The following is a 23,808-nucleotide window of genomic DNA, read 5'->3' on the forward strand; positions in this document are numbered from 1 at the left end:
GTCGGCTCCTGAAGAGGCATAAAATAGACACAATCTTCAGGACTCCGGCAAAGATCCGGCAACTAATGAAATCTGTGAAAGACGATGTAGGCTTCAGAACGCCAGGAATTTACAAGATTCCGTGTGGATGTGGGCAGTTCTATGTCGGCCAGACTGTTCGCACTATTGAACAGCGCCGCATAGAACATGAAAGGTGTTACTGTCTGCGCTATCCCGAAAAGTCAGCTGTAGCAGAACATGCTCTGGAAAACGGACTCCGAATTGCATTCGATGAGACGTCTATTATTAAACGGACTAATGGCTTCTAGGATAGCGTGATAAACGAGGCCATGGAGAATAGAATTTCTGACAACACCTTCAGTGGAGACGGTGGATTACATGTGAGTACGGCATGGGATCCGGTGTTGAGGGAGTTGAAGCGGGCCCGGCGGTCTCGCGGCCAAAGCATTATCTATCGTATATGGTGCGGGACCGAGCACCAGTGACGTCACGAGCGACGACGCGGCTATGACAACCACAGGACAGCCATCCACTTGACCATGGCAGAGGAGATCTCTGCCGAAAGCTCGTGGGCAGTAAACCACTTGACGCGGCTTGAAACCTGAGAATGTTTTATTAACGAAATCAATCTGTAAAATAAAGGATTTCAGTCTTTACGACCGATGCTATCATTTATCCAAAATATATTGACACTTCGGACTTTTACGAGCCAGGTTTTAATCAGAGCCACACATTTGCCTCTGTCACATTAATCGCAGATCATTAACGTCGCAGTTCGCAGTCGAAATTTGGTACAGAATTGCATCATCAGTAAGTCGGTAGCGACTAGTACGCGAAGTAATTAAATCTAAAAGTAGCAAATTGAGTACTGAAATCTGCAGTGTAACAGCGAACTTTTAAATTTTCGCCAGAACACCAGTCTCGTGTACATTCCGCGGCAATTGTAACTCGACTCTCCGCAGTTCGACCATAGCTCTAGTAACGAATATCTCGAGGCAGAGAGACGCGATCGTCCGTAGCCGGGTTGTCTCGGTATTGCCGTCCCCTGCGCTGGCCGCTTGCCACGTCTACCGCTGTGCGGCAGGCTCGCGGAAACATGTACGGCCCGGCAGAACCGGCCACAAGTCTATCCTTTCAGTCGCTTATTTATTGGCGCGCAGCAAATTCCTAGAACTTCCTGTGTCAATGAAAGCACTGTCCCGGTCTTGGCTGCTGCAGGTATGCTGCCACTGCCCCACCCTACAAATTTTCTCATCTTGTGTACCTTTACTTCAGCCTATCTCTTTTCCATTGTCCTGCAACAATTTTCGCAACTATTCTACAAAGGTCCTAATTTTTATTTCGAAGGTGTAATTTATACCTAAATGAAACTTTCTGGCAGATTAAAACTGTATGCCGGACCGAGACTCGAACTCGGGACCTTTGCCTTCCGCGGGCAAGTGCTCTACCAACTGAGTTCGAGTCTCGGTCTGGCACACGGTTTTAATCTGCCAGGAAGTTTCATATCAGCGCACACTTCGCTGCAGGGTGAAAATCACATTCTATTCCTGAATGAGAATAAATTAGTAGACAATAACTTGGTGCTGCTGTGAGGTCTATCCCATCAAGATACTGCAGTTTTCAGATGAAATTCATGAAGTAAAATGCAACACCGTGAAAGCTAGAATATACTTATTTTATATTAAGAACTAGTAGAACCAGTCATAAAATTACTAAATAGCGAGTATCTCACAGAACGGAAAAAAAGAAAGAGAACGATTGCCTGAAAGACAAACGCTACAACAACAGAAACACCGCACAGATGCCGAAAATTAGAACGGAATAGGGGAAACGAAATTGAAAAACAAGTAATGAAGTTTTTTCCACTGAATGGCGCTATAAGCGACAGGATACGCAAAAAAGAGGCGGGGTACACGGTTGTTCTCCATTTTGTTTCTGAGACGCTTCGCGTGACTGTATCAGTGTAGGATCGTAGGCTGTTGGTGAAACTCTTTTACAAGGCTTTGCGGCAGTAGCTCTGGAGATTTTCCGACCACTCAAGGGTATGAAAAAAGGCGTTGGTCTATGTGTGCCAAGGCTCAGGAGATAATGATTATGAAATTTGAAAGTAGAGGTTCTTCTGAAGTGCAGCATGGGCGAAGATAGGAAAATGGTTGCCTATGTCAGTAGAAGACGTTGCGGCAGCATTTCAGGAGTCAAGCGATGGTGTGCAAACATGCAGTGCGTGGGGAATAACCTGAGCTTTGGATATGACTGCGAACACGGTGCAAAAAATTGTACGAAACATTGCTATCAGTACATAATTACCCATGTTCCGGAGTTTTTAAGTGCCAAGCTGCCAGTGGGGCAATCGTTTGCTTTAAAATTTCTTGCTCACATGGAAGTCGACAGTGAATGGCCGCAGAACATTCTATAGACAGACGAAGCCCATTTCCACGTCCAAGGACGTGTCAATACTGACAGAATACGGGCAACGGCAAGTCCGCTCAAACATCAACTCTCACGTAACGGTCACTGCTTTGTGCGGCTTGATGGCACCGTTTATCGTAGAGCGTATTCCTTCGAGGAGGTGAGTCCTGTTACCTGAACCGTCACTGGTAAACGCCATGAGAGTCATTTGCACATCAACGTCATTCCAACTCTTCAGCAGCGTAGATGTGTGGGTAGTACCATTTTGCTGCAAAATGGCGCCCCTCCGTATTTTGCACAGCACGTGAAGCGCCTGCTGAAGAGCGATTTGGGAAATTCTGGAATTATCTGGCGTCATTTTCCTACAACCTGATTGTCCAGATCACCTGATCTTAATCTGTGTGACTTCTGGCTGTTGGGTTATCAGAAAGGCGTTGTGTTCAGTGCTCCTATTACAAATGTAGCTGAACTGAAGGTATGTATTATGCAATGCATTCTTAAAGTCACCACCCCAGGCATTCTGATCCGTTGAGGAAAATGTTGTTTCTCGATTTCAACTTATGACAGCAAACCGTAGAGGGCATATTCAAATTTTTCAAATGCTTCAAATGGCTTAATTTTGGTTTCTAGTAGTTTACATTCATGAAAGTAATTTTGTGCTTCGGTGAATATGCCATAGGCCTTTACGATTCTCGGTATCCTTTTAAGCGACTCAACTGCACCACTATTGGTGAACGAGCTGGTGATCGACGGTCCCATGTCGAGGCTCTTCTTCTCGCTATTAGTGGTTCAAATGGCTCTGACCACCATGGGACTTGACATCTGACGTCATCAGTCCCCTAGAACTTAGCACTACTTAAGCCTAACTAATCTATGGACATCACACACATCCTTGCCCGAGGCAGGATTCGAACCAGCGACCGTAGCGGTCGCGCGGTTCCAGACGGAAGCGCCTAGAACCGCTCGGACACAGGGGCCGGCATTGAAAATGGCTTGTATCAGTCTCACGACAGTTAAAAACAAATTTCGGTTTTGCTTCTAAATCGGTTTTTGCGCTCAGGACAATTAAAAACGGTTTCGTTGTTGCTTATTACGCAGTTTTCGCCATCAGGACAATTAAAAACCGATGTCAATGTTGATTTTTATGCGATTTTTGGCTTCAGAGCAATTAAAAACCGATTTATCCCATTCGATGTTGTGAATGGGTTTACCTAATCAACAGTTCCACATGGTTAGGTTAGGTTAGGTTAGGTTAGGTTAGTTTGCTATTTTCGAAGCTCGCAATTTTCATACTACTTTGTTCTCAGAAAAACAGCTGAGAAATTTGGAAACTGATACATACAAGAAGAAAAAAGCATTTACTGTTGCTTTCTGAAAGTGGGGAGTTTGGTGCAAGCATTCGTCACTGTAGAATCCTGCACTATGAGGCAATATATGTGCGGGTTTATGTGAAATGGTCTCTTGAGTAGTAAAAAATTAATTAATTCTGAAGTGATTTACAAATCTGAAACAGAAGGTTCAGAACAACGCACGGTATGATGGTCACAGAGGTGGTGGACAAACTGGTATGAAATGAATACTTCAGTAATGACTATTTCCTTAGAAGGTTGTCTGATGTCCTCTGGACACGGTATTTCGTATAGGTGAAGAAATTTTTATCTTTTGTACTACTAGGGACATTGCGAAATATTCTAAATGCGGAGGTTTCATGCAAATCTCTTCAACCAATAAATTTTCATACTAATTTTTGTTCCTTTCATTTTTAATCCTCTCTTTCTATCTCTGTCCAAGGTCAGCCTCTATTCATTTCTTCATTTGTTTTCGCTTCCTGGACCACCTTGCAATTCACACCCAGCAACAATCGACACAGGTCAATCAACTAAATCTTGTCTGAACACAGACTCCCCAGTTTGCTTTCTCGTTCAGTAAATAGGCTTGTACCAAATGTATCACCAGAAAGTGTTACAACTGAAACATACAGAAAAGACGCACCCATGGGTAACTGATATGATATTAGAACTGATGAAGAAACCAAGAATATATAACAACGTTGAAAGGAAGCTTTAACAATTCTTGTCACTCAAAACCGAAATTTCCCAGAAACGTAGAAATGCTAAAGCAGAATGGATGAAGGATAGGTGCCATTAGCCTGTAAGAAAACTGAAACAGGACAGTGTAGGTGCCGTACACAGAGTATCACTTTAGGAGTGCTGAATAAAGAACACAGTTATTAGAAGTGAAACAAATAATGAATTGGGACCAAAACCTATGAAAGTGAATTGTTCCTGCTGAAAAACAACTACAATAGAATTTGTGTGGAAAAAAAACATTACTAATATTTTAATACAAAATTTACTAACTACGCTGAAGATGAGAGGAACTGATTAATTAACAGTTTTTAATTAAATCAGCAAGGGTACATTGTGATTTGCGTGCTTAAAGCAGCTCCATAATTTTATTCAGTACCATTAATCGCTGGATGAGGATCAAAAACAGGCTTCACATGTCGCGTCTTTCACGACGCTAAGCATTACTGAGCCGTACCAGGTCCTATACTTCAATGGGTTACTAACTGTAAATATATCGCGAAAAGGCAATATCTTGAAATGGGACACGCAACACCGCAAGATTAGGAAAAGATTACTGAAAAGCTACGTTCGGTTAATAGCTCTTTACGAGTGCGAAAATGGACAACGGGGACGACAGAAATGAAAAGATTAGAAGTCTCTCTAACATAGCATTACAGGAAGCTGTTCAATCCCATATGGATTCCTCGTGTAAAGAATGAAGACATGCAGCAACGAGTCAAGATGACTGAGTCCTAACAAGGAACGTAAAGAATGGAGATAGCCTTTAGATTTACAAAACGTATATACAACCAAAAATACATCTAAAAATGCACAAAACGCAGACACTCGGCAGGGAAATCAAACCAATGCATCTTTATAGTACTGAAACTGTCGTTTAAACAGAAGGAGAGAGACTGAAGAAATCCAAAAGAGACAATTAAACGTGAATATGGAAAATTTTGGCTCATACTGAAGAATGACTATACAGATTAAGATCTAATAAAGACATCGGAAAGTATGCAACACTTTTTTGTATTTTAAGAAACTAAAATTCTCTGGCGGTATTACAAGAATGAAATCAAAGAGACGCAGTTAATCTAAAACTGAGGCAATAAAGTTGTTAGGAGTAGTAAAAGAAGACCCGAAGGGGCCAAGGAATAATACAACATGACACACCATGAAAAATAAATGTAGGGAGAAAATACAAGACTGTACAGCTAGCCTGACAGAAAAACCCTAGATGCGCGACACAACTTAGTGTGGTAATAAGAAAATAGCCTGTTCTGAGACAATGAAAACAATGTGGTCACAAAGAAAAACTGAAACAAAACTATGAAATACACTCTTCTTGTCCATAACATTCTCCAATAGAACACAAACGTTAATAATGATTATAACAATAAGTAGCTGATTCGTTAGTCGTAATTCTGTTAAATTCGAGTATCGATATACTTACTTTCAGAGCTGGTACGGGAGGCTTAAAACCAAAAATCAGTACCAAGGCTGAAGGCAAAATTGATAAAGAAAAGATCCGTTACTGACTAGCCAAGTAACTCTAAAACAGAAAGCTGAAGGACTGATTTTTACTGCACAAGAACAAATCATCAGAACCACAACCATCAAAGCCAGAATCGAGAAATCAGTAAAAAATCCGAAGTGCAGACTTTGCAAAGAAGCCGAGGAAACAATTGAAGACGGAGGGACAACGATGTGGTACAGATGATCTATAGGAAAGTATGCCAAAATTGCCATCCACCGACGGCAAGGAACTGGTGGGACCACAGGCCCGAAAAAGTTACTGGAAACAAACATTCCAAATTATTGTGGGACTTCCGACTTCAGACAGATCGAATGCTGGAACACAATACACCAGGTAGCACAATTGCGGAGGGAAATAAAGGTGTGGATCATTCAGATTGTTATCCCAGATGACAGAAGAATCGACAAGAAGCATCGCGGAAAACTTGACCCATACGAGGACCTGAAAATCGGGCTACAGGGACTATGGTGTAAACTAGTGTAAGGGGGCTCGGTGACTCTCAGCACACTTGGAGAAGTGCCGAAAAAGCTTAATGGGCACTTGAAAACCGTTGGTACTGATAGAATATGCATCTGTGTACTCCAAGAAACCACTTTACTTGGGTTTGCACTAATTATCCGCTGACACACCATGCAGTCCTACAAGTTTGGGAGACATCTGACTAGTTCATGGACTACGGGAAAATGGATTTGGAATCGATAAGGGAACAATTGTTTAAAGGATTAAATGATATTTTAAGATTATTCTAGAATATATTATCGGATAAAGCAGGGGCTCCGCCTGTCCTAACAGTTACCGTAGCTAATGAAGAAAAAGTTGAACAATAAGATTTCGTTATGGATACATACGAGGGGCGTTTGAAAAGTCCGTGCAAAGTCCGAGAGATGGCACCACCGGCACGTATTGACGTCACTTTTAGTTAGTAGCATCTTTGGAAAGAACGCACACCAAGTTTCAGCCATATTGGTCTATTTCTATGTGTTTGGCATTCGTGTGAATCAAGGAAGTCGAGTGATTGCCAAAAAATGGACGAAAAAGAATTTCGTGTGGTGATTAAACATTACTTTATGAAAGGAAAAACGCCTCAGGAGACTAAAGAGAAGCTTGATAAACATTATAGTGACTCTGCACCTTCGATCAGAACAGTTTGTAAGTGATTTGAAAATTTTCCGAGTGACCATATGGGCACTTGATGCTGAACGTTCTGGACGCGCTGTGGAGGTTACGACTCCAGAAATCATTGATAAAATCCATGACATGGTGATGGATGACAGAAAAGTCAAGGTTCATGAGATTGACAGTGCTGTGGGCATCTAGAATGAACGGGTACATAATATTTTGCATAAACATTTGGACATGAGAAAGTTATCCGCAAGATGGGTTCCGCGATTGCTCACGCTTGACCAAAAACGGAATCGTGTGAAGTGTTGCAAGGATAGTTTGCAGCTGTTCAGGAAGAATCGGCAGGAATTTAAGCGTCGTTTCGTCACATGGATACATTACTATACTCCTGAGACCAAACAACAATCTAAACAATTGGTTACCAAGGGAGAATCTGCAACAAAAAAGGCGAAGACCAGTCCTTCCGCCGGAAAGGTTACGTCGACTGTCTTTTGGGATTCGCAAGGGATAATCCTCATCGACTATCTGGAAAAGGGTAAAACTATTGCATGTGCATATTATTCATCGTTATTGGACCGTTTGAAAACCGAGCTGCATTAAAAACGCGGGCGAAAATGTTCTTTACCACCACGACAATGCATCAGCAGTTGTGGTCGCAAAATTATTGGGAATAGGATTCCAGCTCGTTTCTCATCCCTCCTGTTCCCCAGACTTGGCTCCCTCGGACTACTGTTTGTTCCCCAATTTGAAGAAATGGCTGGCGGGACAAAGATTTTATTCAAACGAGGAGATGATTGCAGACTTGGACTATGCCTATTATTCGGGAGGGATCAACAAATTAGAACAGCGTTGGACGAAGTGTATAAGTCTAAAAGGAGACTATATCGAAAAATAAAAAGGTTTACCCCAAACACGTAAGTAGTTTTTATTTTTGCACCGACTTTTCACCCACCCCTCTTAGATATAAAAATTAAAAATGTTCCTATGTCCCTTCTTGAAACAATTTCTTATACCTCTTCAACGCTTCGGTAACACATTGGTGTTCCCCTCCAATATTGGTGGTGTCCTTCCAGGTCCTCACGGTCGTCCAAACATTTGTTACAATGTACTTTCATGGACTAATAAATATTCAGACAACTTTTTAAGTCTGTCCTGAATATATTTTCACTCACATCCTCCATGTAATAAATTCACAGGGTTAATTATACTTGGCGTGCGTACATCTTTTGCACATGCGCCTAGTCTCTTTCAGATCTCAACACAGACAGACAGACAGCTACTAATTAATTAGCGCGCTCTGAATTGCTTATTAATAATCATCTCTGGCCCCGCTATCTTTTATCCTCGTCACAGATGTTATCGTTGTCTAGCGGCCAGAGAGCGCGACACGGTTAGTTGCTGAAAACTGTAGCTGAACATTAGCTAGAGGAAAAGAATCGCAGGGACACGCCTAGGTATGATTTAATAACACAGATCGTTGCTGTCGTAGGATGCAGCAGGCAGACTGATTTGAAGGGTATCGCTGGCGTATGGTAGGACTGAAGAACTGCGCCAAACAAAGACACAGTCAACCGCTCTCCACGGGAAAACGTTATTGGCCTAAAACCAGTCCTTGGACTCATGAAAGCGACAGCGGCCAGCGCTCGCCTTTGCCGCTGGACAGATCGCCGGCCAGGCCGGCGCCAGCCTGAGAAAGGGCGACTCAGGGCAAACTGACGCGAGCCGCATTTCCCTCCCCGCGGGGCGACGCCCAACATTCCACGACCGGCGGCCGGCGGCTGTGTTCCCACGCGGCAGGTGTGAAAAGGCGCCCTCCAATATTGAAACAGTCCAATTGGCTGCTCTCTCACGTGTCCTCGGAAAACTCCGATTCCCAGGGGACTGTTTAAGACGTGACCAGATAACCAGTCCGATGTCAGCCGCCCATGGGTAGCCGTATGGGCCCCCCAGCCAGATAAGTTGGTTCGCCGTGGGAAACCGCCGCTTTTTTGTAACCAAACGGGAAACAACGATGGGACGGCAGACAAAAATTTAGCACCCCGACGACGACTAAGTCATTAACTACGGTGCGTAAGAGAGAAATGATGGGGAAGAAAACCAGTGGTGGTCTTTCTGAAGAAACCAGCTCAATGTTCGTTTGAGTTGATCTAGTGAAGCTGTAATAAACCTAAACGACACTGCACTAATGGGGTATGAACACCAGTTCTCTTGAATAAGAGTCCAATGCCCTTATCGAGCGAGTGGCGCAGCGTTATGACACTGGACTCATATTGAAGACGATGGTTCAATCCCCGTCGGTCAGCAAGATTTAGTTTTTCCAAGACTTCCCTTAAGGAATTTCTTTTCTCATACGTCTCCAATTCGAGCTTCTATACTGTTTCTAAATACCTCCACGTCGGCGGGTCGTTAAACCTTATTCTTGCTTCTTTTTCTTCGTTGTAGTTCCTTAGATTTAAGAATATTTCTTTTTGCCATCTCAGCCATCAATGATGGACTTCGTTCAGTATAACGATAGTAGGAAAGCTTTAAGATAGCGCTCATATACCACGGAAAGCTGATTACCGAAAATTTTTGTGATCAGTTCTTGATGGTATTCTATTATTATTACAGGATAGAAGCCTTTGATCCCTTTAGTTCTCTCTTTTTTCCCAAAGACCGTTGTATATTTTTAAGTGTGAGTCCCAGAGCGCGAACTTTGCGATCGCAATTTAAGATACATAAAAATAATTGCCCCATATGGTCAATTACATCAGCTAGATGAACTACGGGGAAACTACCTCGTTGATTGTCTAGCTGACATTTTCATTAACAGTTTTGAGATCATACCCCATTCTGAGTAGTAGCATCTCATTCTACAGACGGTGTGTCAGTGATGTTTTTGGAAATTTGCGTAAGGTCTTGTGGGAACAAACTGCTAAGATCATGTCAATGATACTAACATATTAAAAGACAATGTAAAAGACACAGCACTTAGTGACTTCCTGAATTGCTACGATCTTAAAGTTAAATTTGCATATTGAATAGAAAGACGTTGTCATGAACTTAGCTTCTTCGACCTGAAACTACGTCTAAAAGATCGTAAAATTAATTTTTACATCTACAGGAAAGGCATCAAGACAGCTAACATAGTTTACTCTTCTTCCTTTCACTCTTTTCAACACAAATTGGCGTTTTTTCATACTGTGACTGACAGTAAGCGTGAGGTTCTTCTAACTTCTTCTATTACTGTTGCCGAACCTAATAAGCTCAAGTAAATACGGGTATCAGGCTAGTGTTGTCAGAAAACTAATCAGAACAGTAATTCCTCTTTACTCATTTAAAATGCCTTTACTGTAAATGAACATTTTGCAATTCCTCTCCTAGGTGACATTTCGTATCGTAGTGCTAAGTTCCTTAGAAAATTAGACGTCAGGGTCACTAAGCAGCTTTTCATACATAATGAGAGGCACAAAATTGACAAATTTCTCAAATATGAGGGATTTAAAATTCAGTGCAATGTATACCAGAGTTTTTATTTAGGACAGACAGGGAGAGTAATCAAGACGAGGTTTCGTAAGCATTTGCTCAACAAAGACGGTAAAAGTTCGTAGAAGTCAACTTCCGGAGAACACCTCAAAATCGAGAAGCACACACTTCCACCGACATCTTTACTTTACATACAAATTTTGTATACAGTTGACAAGGGTTACCAAATGAATCCTTTAGAAAAGTTTGAAATGCATAAAAATTGCCACCTTAGTTCTAAGGACATGTTCAATGACTAGCTTGCATTGAAGAAGAGACTCTACTTTGAATGCGTAGCATGTCTTGTGATGATGCAAATTAACCTATTCTGTGTCGAACTGGTTTAACAACAGATAGCAAATTAGCGAGTGGCCTGTGTACATACTTTCAAGTGACTACTTCTGATAATTTTTTATTGCATCGGTTCAATGTGCACTAGTGGCTTTTATTGTCTCTTGGTCCTTTTATGCTGCTAACTGAGATTTCATTTTATTGCGTAGGTCCACAATCGAGTCAAAGCGTTCAAATGTCACATGCTAGCTTCCCAAAATTCCTACATGTAACGTGTGTTATAGCGACTTTTTGTTTTAGTTAAGTTAGGCTTTAATCAAAATTGGTCACGTTCTGCATATGATGTGAGCTCGTAAACGTGAGTTGAGGCCTGTCGCAGACTTTCATGCCATGCTGGTTTCAAGGACACTGAAAACTCCAATGAACTGCCGCTACTACTTCGGTCATTGACACTACGGTCAGCTGTTAATAAATTAGACTTCTTTACTTGTCTTTTAGTTAGCTCCGTTTATATTTGATTTTATGTTTGTTATGATTTGTTGTTAAGCATTTGATATAATGTATGCTGTCTTTTTATACTCTTAAGTTAAACACTATATATAATTTTATAAGATTCTATGAATGCGAGTGCTCTTACTTTCTGTAGAAGCTTGACCAGTTAATTTTAAATTAGCAGTCGGTTGGTCGCTCTGCACTGCATTTACGAGGCCGTACTCAAAAGGAATGAAGGAATGAAGGAAGATTTTGATTGTGTCCTCAATATTGGTTGAGGTATTCCATGATATGCATATCACTCGGCCGACTTTCCCCCTTCGCTGACGCAAATTGTGGTCCTCTGCCACTAGAGGACTCCGATTTGTAGCGTGTAACTTGGGGCTGTGTAACTTAACTATTTCGGTGCGTGAGGAACAGCTCAAATACCGGAGGCACGAATTCGAATAGTTCGTTTACACATGGACAACCCTGTCCTCCAGCATGACAATGTTAGACCACACACTAGCGTTGTGACAGCTGTAACAATCCGACGCCTTGGGTTCACTGTCGTCGATCATTCTCTGTACTGTCCCGACACCCGGTTTTTATCTGTTTCCAAAGTTTAAAGAACACCTTCGAGGACTTCAGTTTGATAGTGACGAAGCGATGTAGTCAGTGGTGACCTCCTGGCTCCGTCAACAAAATCAAGCATTCTACAGTGACGATATCAACAAACTGGTCGTCGTCGGTGGGAGAAATGAAGTCATTGCCAAGACGACAATCTTGAGGAATAAATTTGTAGGCATGAAGAATAAGGTTTTGGAACGCTAATAAATTTTTTGTTTAAAAAACGTTAAGAGTTTCCGCATAAAAGGAACGGAGACATTACTTTCAACACGCGCTCGACCTATGCACTTCTTGCGATGCGTCACAGTTTACTGTTCCGCAACGAAGGTATGTGATTTTCCTTGTGCTCAACTATTGTACATTAGTTTTGAACTATCTTTTCATACTTATACTACTGTATGTTTAATTTCAACAAACTTTTTCTGTATTTTACTTATTCTTTGTAGGACGTATTTAACCTTTTTTGACTTCGGCTTACCTGTGTTTTTAGCCTATTTTAAACTTCTGAAGATGACAAAGTAGTCTGTTGAAACTGGTAGAGTGAAATTAAATATTTTTAGCTGACGATTTATTTTTATTTTAGAGAAATAATTTTCTATTCACAGTACAGGTTTAACTACAAAGAGAAACTAAGGTTGCCTGCTTGTGATTCACTCTACATCTTGCCATGTCTAACAAACAGATACATATACTTACACTCTCACTGTCGTCAACTCACCCACTGTTTACCACTAAGACCACTTCCCTTACAGTCACCTGTGAACACAATCTGGTTGTTTTGGTACAAATTTTATTAACCTTCGTTGGCAGATGAACTAAAACTTTCTAACCCTCATAAATTTTAATCTATGTTTGTTCCGATATCTACAGTAAGGGAACGAAGTTTTAAGTGATTTAGGTACAGTGAGACCATTCCATAACGACGAAGAAATGTTCCAAGAATTTATGTGTTTAAGAAGCGATGAGCGACCGCAGTAAATGTTCAAACTAAAGTACTTTAAGGATACCATACTGAACAATGTTATTGTTCTTTCTGTTTCACACAGTCATCTTACGGTGTCGGTCTCTCATCGACGAGTCTGTTTACTCTTGAAGGTAAATTATTTAGAAAAAAATTGTACTGCAAGTATCTTCATAGTCACAAAATTTCACTTTAATTTTACGGGTGCATGTACCTTCACTGAACACTTTTTTTTTTTTTTCGGGTGTCTTATTATATGAAACAGATGTGTTATCTGTATAATATGTCATCTGAAATCTAATAGCTCTAACCTTTACTCTGTCACAAAGTTTATGCCTAAATCCTCAGTTATTAGAATGAGATTATTTGAACTTTTATTTCCACACTATATGACCATTTCTGCTGCTTTTTTGCGAAAAAACGTTATTTGTTTCTAGATAGTGATTTATCTATTAATTTCTGCAAACATATTCACAACTTTTCCTCTTTTAACAGAGTAAACCTGTTATTTAGGTTGATGTTAGTTATATGTATGAGTGGGATAAGTACTTTTAATTTCCATCGCATTTTACTTTTTTGCCTTTATTAACGAATCTATCGTGCTATCAATTACTGGAATAGGTGCCAACTGTGGAAGTGGATTTATTGCCCTAATAACCTGACAGCATCTACTGAAGATGTTCTTACTGTTATCCAGTGCGAAATAATTTGTGTGTGGTTATGTATCAAATGTGGGTCAAATAACGTAAACGGGTGCTTTTACGAAATCCCTCAGGAGTTGCAGTGTCACAACGTTTCAGAAAAGCTTGTAATATGTTACGGTTAATTTTCCTGATTATGATGTCATAGCAGATGTAGAATGGGAGACCCACGGGATTAACGTGGGTGACACGGACAGGCACAATCAAAACTGTTTCAGTACAAAATTACTGTTTTCGGCCGCCACTGGCCAAATTCGGATCATCATTCTGCTTTAAAGTTCACTCACATTACCGTAGAAACAGCGTTACCATTGATTGACAGTACGGGTTTCACAGTGGTGGAGGTGGACCATGGCATCTATCTTACGTTCTAAATATGGTCAGTGACGGCCGAAACCAGTAATTTCATACTGAATTGTTGCGACATTACTGGACAATAAATTCTTGTCAAAACAAGCCATCGTTTACGATTCTAGCACGACTGAAATAACGTTCTCCCCAAAATCAGCACGCTCTGTCCGTACACGAGACCAATCACATCATAAGTTTTCTGCTATATTAGCAGGTCCTTTGCCTCTCCATTTTCTGCCATCCATTGCTTTCTTCTAAAGGCTGGTGTATGTTGTACCGTCCATCACGTCATCCAGTAACTGAAATCTCTTCCTTCCTTGCTTCCTTTTTCGTGCTACAGAACCTTGTAAAACTGTTTTTATCAGTCCGCCATTCTTTCTTAATATATGCCCAATCCAATTTCTTTTTCTTCTTTTTATTACACCTAGTAACTGTCTTTCTCTCCCACTCTTCTCAGTATCTCTTCATTTTTTACTCTGTCCATCCAACTTATTCTTTCCATCCCCCGCATTTCCAAATCTCAAAAGCTTCCAGCCTTTCTCTGTCTTTCTTCCTCAAAGTCCACGAGACCCGTACAACCCTAAATGAAGGCACTCAATCTGATGCCATGTTTCTTGATTTTCACCGATGATCAAAATTATCCCGACACCTATTAGTGAACACTAATTTGAGGTGAGTCCATCTTTAGCCATTATGGTGGCTTGAATTCTGCTGGGGCACTTTCAGTGAGGTGTCTTGATGAATGGCAGGCCATTATTCCTCAAGAGCCGAAATCAGAGAAGGTGGTGATGCTGAGGTATAGAACTAACTCGACGTTCTAACCCATCTCCGAGGTGTTAAAAACGGATCTGTGGGCAAGTCAGTCCGTTTCAGGAATCTTATTGTCCACAGAACACAGTCTCTCAGGAAAATGCGTTCACATCCTTCTGCATTTAGAGTTTTCTTAAACGCAGTAAGGTGACCACACGCTAACAATGAAAAACACACCTGCGTTCAGACATAATGACCTTCACAGATGCTGAGAAGCTCATCTGCGGAAACCAACACGGTTTTAGGAAACAGCGGTCATGTGAGACATAGCTGGCCCTCTTTTTGCATGATATACAACAGGCTCTAGATATCGGCTCGCAGGTTGATGCCGTATTTCTCGACTTTCCAAAGGCGTTCGACTCTGTTCAGCAATGTCTCTTCTCCCAAAAGTGCGCGCTTACGGTCTATCTGATGACATGTGCGGTTGGATAGAAAGTTTCCTAACAGGCAGGGAGCAGTATGTCGTCCTGAATGGGGTGACTTCAACAGAAACAAGCGTAACTTCATGTGTGCCCCAGGGCAGCGTAATAGGTCCGCTGCTTTTTACGATTTACATAAACGATCTGGTTGATGGTATTGACAGCGGCATTAGACTGTTTGCCGATGATGCTGTAGGCTGCAGGAAAGTGGTATCACACGAAAGTTGTGAAGAAATCAATGAGGATTTGCAGAAAATAAATGCGCGGTGTAATGACTGGCAGTTATCTCTCATTATTAGTAAGTGTAAGATACTGCGTATAACAAGGCGAAAATCCCCATTAATGTACGAGTACAAAATAAATGCACAGTCTCTGTAAGCGGTAACATCCGTCAAGTATCTGGGTGTGACTATTCGAAATGATCTCAAATGGAATGATCAGATTACACAAGTAACGGGCAAGGCGAACTCTAGACTGCGGTTTATTGGTAGAATCCTGAAGCGATGCAGTCCTTCAACAAAGAAAATAGCTTACAATAGTTAGTTCGTCCAGTCTTATTGTTCGTCTATATGGGACCCTTACTAGCTGCGTCTGATTCAAGAGATTGAGAAGGTCCAAAGAAGAGCGGCAAGATTCGTGCCTGGTACATTTAACCACCGCGAGAGCGTTACAAATCTCGTAAAAAGCTTGAAGTGGGACACACTTGCAGATAGACGGCGCGCTAAGCCGAAGGGGCTGTTCAATAAATTCCGAAATGTCTTCGCCGAGGATGTAGAGCATATATTATTACCACCAACTTTCAAATCGCGCAATGATCACCATTCAAAGACAAGGGAAATTAGAGTTCTTACTGAGGCGTTCAGACAGTCGTTTTTCCCTCGTGCGATCCGCGAGTGGAACAAAGGAGGGGGGGAGGGATATGACTTTGGCGCGAATTGTGCCCTCCGCCACACACCGCTATGTAGATGTAGACCTATAATGTGACACCACCTCCTACGTACTTCGCTGTTGGTATTAGAAATGCCGGCAGGCATCGTTCTCGAGACATTTGCCAATCCCAAACCTTTCCATTGGATTGCCACAGTGTACAGTGCGATTCACTCCAAGTAAAGCGTTTCTGGGCGCTCACTGTCCAGTGACGTCGGTCTTCACCCCGCATCAGCGTCGCTTAGCAATGGCTAAAGAAATGTTTGGCTTCTGAGAAGCTGCTTGACAGCTGTATTCTATTCTTTTCAGCGTGCTGCAAGCACAGGGCTAGCTGAGATGTGCTCATGAGTGATCCGTTCGGCTGAATTCATGCAATTTTTTACAAACATACCCCGCAATGCACGACGGTTGATATCCATCAGCACATGAGGCACGGCGTATCGTGGTTTAGCTGTGCTTGTACCATCGCGTTTCCGTTTACCACACGCATCACCAAGCGTCTAGCTGTACAGTTTTAGAAGAGTTGAAATGTTCCTGATGAATTTTTACTCAGGTGACATCCAATGGCTAGTCCCCAACGGAAGTCACTAAGCTCTTCTGAAGGACCGCTTCTGCATTACAGCTTCTCTACTGACAATACAACACTCTCCACCTCCTTTTATACCCCATCAACACCTACATTTGCATATACATTCCGCAAGCTACCGTACGGTACGTAGCGGACGGTAGCCTGTACCACCTGTCATTTCCCTTTGTGTTCCAGTCACAAATAGGGCCAGGGCAAAACAACTGTCTATATGCCTCCGTATGAGCCCTAATTTCTCGGAATCTTATCTTCGTGGGCCTGAAGCGCAGTTGTATGTTGACAGCAGTAGGATCGTTGGACAGCCAGCTTTAAATTCTGGTTCTCTAACATAGTGTTTCTCGAAAAGAACGTCGCCTTCCCTCCAGGGATTCCCATTTAAGCTCCCGAAGTATTTCGTTAACACTTACGTGTTGTTCGAAACTACCGGTCACAAATCTAGCAGCCCGCCTCTGAATTGCTTCGATGTCTTCCTTCAGTCCGACCTGGTGCGGATCCCAAACACTCGAGCAGTACTCAAGAACAGGTCTCACAAATGTTCTGTATGCAGTCTCATTTACTGGTGAACCATTATTTCCTAAAATTCTCCCAATAAGCCGAAGTCGACCATTCGACTTCCCTAGCACAGTATTCACATGCTCTTTCCTTCTCATATCGCTTTGCAACGTTACGGTCAGATACTTAAACGACTTGACTGTGTCAAGCAGAACACTAGTAATACTATATCCTAACATAACATGTTTGAAACTTCCTACTCATCCGCATTACCTTACATTTTCCACATTTAGCTCTAGCTGCCATTCATCACACCAACTGGACATTTCGTCTAAGTCGCCTTGTGTCTTCCTACAGTCACTCAACTTCGGCACCTTACTGGACACCACGGCATCATCAGCAAACAACGGCAGATTGCTGTTCACCTTGTCCGTCAAATCATTTATGTATATAGAAAACAACATTGTTCCTATCATTCTTCCCTGGGTCACTCCTGACGATACCCTTGTCTGTGACGAACACTCACCGTCGAGGACAACATAGTGAGTTCTATTGTTTAAGAAATCTTCGAGCCACTCACATATCAGCGAACTTATTCCATATGATGGTACCATCGTTAACAGCTTGTAATGGGGCACTATGTCAAATGCTTTTCGGAAATCGCGAAATATGGCATCTGCCCGTTGCTTTTCATCGATAGTTCTCAGGATATCACGAGAGAAACGGGCAAGCTGAGTTTCGCACGAGCGATGCTACCTAAAACCATGCTTATTCGTGGAGATAACCTTCTCAGTCTCAAGAAAATTTATTATTATATTAGAACTGAGAATATTTTGAAGGATTCTGCAGCAAACGGGAGTGCAAACAGAAGTTAGAAACACTGGTCTGTAATTTTGTGGGTCTGTTCCTTTTTTCTTCTTGTATACTGGAGTCACCTGCACTTTTTTCCAGTCGCTTTGGACTTTGTGCTGGGCGAGAGATTCACAATAAATGCAAGTTAGGTAAAGCGCTAATGCTGTACAATACTCTTTGTAAAATCGAACTGAGATTCCATCCGGACCTGGTGATTTATTTGCCTTTAAATCTTTCAGCTTTTTCTCCACACCAGGTATGCTTATTACTATGTCGTCCATAAGGGAATCTGTCTAATTTTCAAATGACGGTATGTTTGTACGATTCTCCTGTGTGAACGATTTCTTGAACGTGAAGTTTAAAACTTCGGCTTTTGTTTTGCTATCTTCAACTTCCGCACCAGCTTGTAATGGGGCACTATGACTGGTCAACAAGGGATTGAATGGAATGCTTAGAGCCGCTTAGCGATTTTGCATAAGATCAGATTTTTCTCTGGTTCCCTGCCAGATATTTGCTAAGGTGTGACAGCGATAGTTGTATGCTTCCTGCATAGATCTTTTCACAGAGACACGAATCACTACTATCCTTCACTTGTCGTCATTTGTGAATTCCCTTTGGAAGCGAGAATGCCACAGCCTCTGGTTCCTCAGCACCCGCCGAATTTCGTTATTAAACCATGGTGGGTCTCTCGTGACATCTAGTGGTAAATTCCGCATTACGTAGTGATGTCCGTTTACTTCTGACCAGACAGTGTAATTCCTCACAGTCGTTCAGTGAACAGGATACGAGGCTGCGGTACATAAGACCAACTTTGCGACTGGATTTAATACTTGATGTGTATACAGCTCAGTACATCATTCTTAATCAGAAGAAATCGTCAGACATAAAATTAACTCCGGGAGACCTGCAATGAGGTGTTATGAAGCTCCTACTGTTGACAATATTCATAAATGATTTAGTGGATTAAGATCGGAAGCGCTGTGAAGCATTTCACGTATAACCAAATCTATGCATATTATACTAGGTCTACAACTTTGCTTCCGCCGTTTTTTCTCGAAGTTCGGGGCTTTATTGTGAAAAACTCCATAAAAAATTATGATTCATAGTATTGCCTATCGCTGGCCACTACATTCTCCCATCTTTCGGATAGCATATGAATCCCGTTGCAGAAGAACTGGGCGTCTTTTGTGGGGATCCATGAATCGATTCAGTTTTGCACTTGTTCACAGTGCTGGTCAGCCAGTCTGTATGCCACCGATCGAAAAAGGTGGTAGTCAGAGAGAGCAACTTACGGAGAATACGGCGGGAGGGATAGGACTTATCATTTCAACGTTTCCATCTGTATTTTGACGGGCTTTGCGACGTGGGATCGAGCACTGACCTGCTGCAAAATTACCTTTACGTGTCTATCGCTGTATTATGGCCGTTTGTGTTTCAGCGCTGGGCTCGAACGCATAAATTGCTTTCGAAAATGATGTCCTGTGACTGTCTTCGTCTGTTTCAGTAGCTACAAAATCGTAGTCTTCCACCGTCATACCGGTCTTCGACTTCAAAATCACCGTTCTTAAGGCGTTGGAAACATTCTCTGCAGGTTCTTTGACTAATAGTTCCATCACCACTGGTCTTACCCAGCTTTTTAAGAGTCACAGCCGCAGATTTCTTCATGTTAAAGCAGAAAATTAAAACTTCCCGCAAATGGCGAGAAATGTGTACGTAAGTTGATGTACTTAAATCGAGAATAACCTCATGACTCAATTACAAATCGACTAATATTTTTATGGCATTATGTTTACAAATGCCTAAGCTGATTGTATTACACCTAAGACCAACAACCCGAATCCCACTTGCCGCTACTGCCGTCTATTGCAAAACGGCGGAAGCAAAGTTGTAGACCTAATAAATTAAATTCTCCTCTGCGTTTTTGTATCCGTATGTAAAGACAAATGTCAGAGGCTGCTGTAGGGGTTTTTATACGGTTTACACTAATGAAACGTCTGGCACACAACTGAAGGATTCAGAAGGGGAGAAGGAAACGAAATGAACACGGGTTGCGAGGGCATGTGTCGTTATTTAGATTTTTACAAAATCGAGTTAAATTTATAAAGAACTTGGCACTATGAGTCCACTAATAAGTTGCACCCGCATCTGGTCTGGACGCATTCACTGATTCGGTTGAGAAGGGTGTCATAAAGTGGTTGCATCCACTGATGAGGCAAACTGGCGCACAGCTGGATAATGGCACTTGGACGGAGTTGGTATCTGGACTGGTCCCACATATCTGCTGTATCGATGAAAATCTGGAGATTTTCCTGGCCGGGGCAGTACCTCACCATTACGGAGACAGCAGCTCAGACACATTTCTTGTGTGAACGAAAATTGTCCTGTTGAAAAATACCTCCATAATACTGTTGCATGAGAGGTAATACAAGAGGACACAGGATGTACGTGACGTACAGCTTTGTCATTAAAGCTCCTGGCGTCTTGTCCAGCCATGACCTGAAGTCAGTGGCCGAGCGGTTCTAGGTGTTTCAGTCTGGAACCGCGCTGCTGCTCCAGTCGCAGGTTCGAATTCTGCCTCGGGAATGGATGTGTGTGATGTCCTTAGGTTATTTAGGTTTAAGTAGTTCTAAGTTCTAGGGGATTGATGGCCTTAGATGTTGTCTCATAGTGCTGAGATCCATTTGAACCATTTCAACCATTTGAACCTGAAGTCATACCCGATGGTTCCTCGCAACATGACGCTAGGCGTAACCCCGCTGTGCCTCTCAAAAACATTGGAGCAGTGGGACTTCTCCCCGCATCACCAACATACTCACCGATGATGGTCACCCTGGGCAGTGTAGAACCGCGATTCATTGCTGAACACAATCGGGCGTCAATCTTCAACAGTCCATTGTTCCCGGTCAAGGAACCACTTCAAGCGCAACAGTTTGTGTTAATGGCAGCCAACGCTTAAGACAGTAATCCCCCAGCCCGGCTGCTGCTAATCTCCGACCAATGGTGTGGGAAGACACAGAACGTTGCATTACCTGTTCTCGGACGGCAGGCACAGATGCGAAGAGGTAACGATGTGCTTAGTGCACAGTACGGCGCTCCTCCCTGGTCTGACGTAGTCGACCGGAATCTTGACGAGTATGCCTGCCATCAGTTCCCGTGCAGGCGAGTGTCGGTCCACAGTACCATCTGAACGTCTCACGAAACTGTGTACGCCACGATTGGACCAGGCACCGAAATGGAGAACCACAGCGAGGCTCCTTTCAAACTGTGCCTGTCGATACAAATACACGGCACTTCCGCGTCCTTCAGAGGCATGTTTAGCCCACCAGTACTTGAATATTTGTAAGTGCAAAAACCACTCGGCCACCACAAAAACAGCAGGCCGATGAAGGGCATCGATAATCTTCCCCGATTCGACGTTCATATTATAAGACTCAGTCCGTTATCAGTGTCTGACGTAATCATATTTGCGCGTTGCTACATGTCGTGATTCTGGAAAGATTCCTCTCCGTCGTGTGCATCGTGCATTTCGTTGGCGTCCTACCATCTACCAAACTGTAGTATGAATGTCAACTCGGCGACGATTATCGATACCCTTCATGAGCCCGCTGTCTTTCCTGGTGGTCGAGTGGATTTTACACTTACAAATCTTCAAGACTTGATGGGCCAAGCATGGCTTACCGTTGTTATTGTTCGCACTGATTTTGGTCTACGACTCCTGGCGACGAGGTTGGAGAATTTTCCACTTCGGGCTGTTATTGCCTATTGGACATTTATGATCCATCAGTTGTGAGCTGCAACGAGGAGCGACTCGTCTGCTACTTATTATTATTTTTTTTTTATAGACCTATGTATGTGTGATCGTGCTAGACGTTTGTGTCAGTTGTCTAAAGACGATACCCTGTCTGTTTTTATTGGTGGTCGTGGAATTGATATTAAATTTGATTTTGTTGGCGATATGAATGTGTATCATAATGTGAGGTCGCTAGCGTTAGTCATTAACCGCTCAGCGTAACATCGAGAACCTGTAGAAGGAAGGGATGTAACGATTTATTAATAAATTAATTGATCTGTCAGAAATGTGTTTTAAATGGTGGTTTTATATTCATTCAGTAGCTTCATGCCTCAGCATCTGACGCTGCTCACGTCCGTGATGTTTTGGGGATGTTTCGTGCCTTGACTTGCGTTCTCTCACTCAGAATATCGTGAGTATGACCCAGAATGTTGAAACTTCCTGGCAGATTAAAACTGTGTGCCGGACCGAGACTCGAACTTGCTAGAGCACTTGCCCGCGAAAGACAAAGGTCCCAAGTTCGAGTCTCGGTCCAGCACACAATTTTAATCTGCCAGGAAGTTTCATATCAGCGCACACTCCGGTGCAGAGTGAAAATCTCCTTCTGGAAACATCCCCCAGACTGTGGCTAAGCCATGTCTCCGCAATATCCATTCTTCAGGGGTGCTAGTTCTCCAGGTTGGCAGGAGAGCTTCTGTGAAGATTGGAAGGTAGGAGGTACTGGCAGAATTAAAGCTGTGAGGACGGGGCGTGAGTCGTGCTTAGGTAGCTCAGTTGGTAGAGCACTTGCCCTGGAAAGGCAAAGGTCCTGAGTTCGAGTCTCGGTCCGGCACACAGTATTAATCTGCCAGGAAGTTTCATATCAGCGGACACTCCGCTGCAGAGTGAAAATCTCATTCTGGAACCAGATTGCTTATTGCAAAATTGTCGGCAGCCAGGTGTTGCCCTTGTACATCTTCATGCTGAGTATTGTGTGGACACCCCATCTTCCAAGATGATAACAGTCATGTTCATACAGTTGCACACACACGTTTCTGTTTGACAAACAGTCAGGTACCGTATTGTACCTCTTCAGTTTAATACCTACAGAGGATCTAATCATCAATGAGTGACTTTTGTTGATAAGACATACCTGAAGTAAATTGTGCTCTCTCTTCCTCGCCGAAATGAGACCATTATGGAGGCTAGAGGCAGCAATCTAGGGTACTGGCGTGATGTCACCTAAGAATGACTAATTTTTGTTCAAATGGCTCTGAGCACTATGGAACTTAACTGCTGTGGTCATCAGTCCCTTAGAACTTAGAACTACTTAAACCCAACTAACCTAAGGACATGACACACACCCATGCCCGAGGCAGGATTCGAACCTGCGACCGTAGCGGTCGCGCGGTTCCAGCCTGTAGCGCCTAGAACCGCTCGACAACCCCTGCCGGCTGACTAATTTTTGTCCCGCGCGTTTACTAGTTGTAGAAAAAGGAGATATCAGACTACACTCATTGGTAAAATATTAAGGAAATTCAACTCATCCACGAAAGACGATGGTTAGTAAACAGTTGTTCCACCACCATTTGATCATTACTCGTCAGAGCCGGACCCTTTACCAAGTAGGATTAAAATGCGAGACAGAGTTAATTAGATAGTTACTAGTTCCATAGATCATATTCACGATTATGCTTACTGTGTAGAACGTGTCAACAACACAAATATAGAACATGCTGATATATGGTGTTAACAGAAAAGCATTCCGTATTTTGAGCGGTGGTAGTATAGACCAAAATCCAGCAGTTAGTTGTCCGGAAGAAGACCCTGCAAAGACGGTCGAAACCTCGGCATTTTAGTTGTTTTAATGTTTTTTAAATACGTTGCCTAATACCCAAAATCAT

The 23,808-nt window shown here is 42.6% G+C and overlaps 1 non-coding gene across 1 annotated transcript; it reads left to right on the top strand.

Annotated features, from left to right (window-relative positions):
- Positions 1 to 22,683: 22,683 nt before the first annotated feature.
- Trnas-gga lies at positions 22,684 to 22,758 on the top strand. The gene has a single exon. It is a non-coding gene; the product is annotated as a tRNA-Ser (tRNA).
- The last annotated feature ends 1,050 nt before the right edge of the window (positions 22,759 to 23,808 follow it).

The sequence above is a fragment of the Schistocerca piceifrons genome, chromosome 7, assembly GCF_021461385.2.
Source record: "Schistocerca piceifrons isolate TAMUIC-IGC-003096 chromosome 7, iqSchPice1.1, whole genome shotgun sequence".
NCBI classification, from domain to species: Eukaryota; Metazoa; Arthropoda; class Insecta; order Orthoptera; family Acrididae; genus Schistocerca; species Schistocerca piceifrons.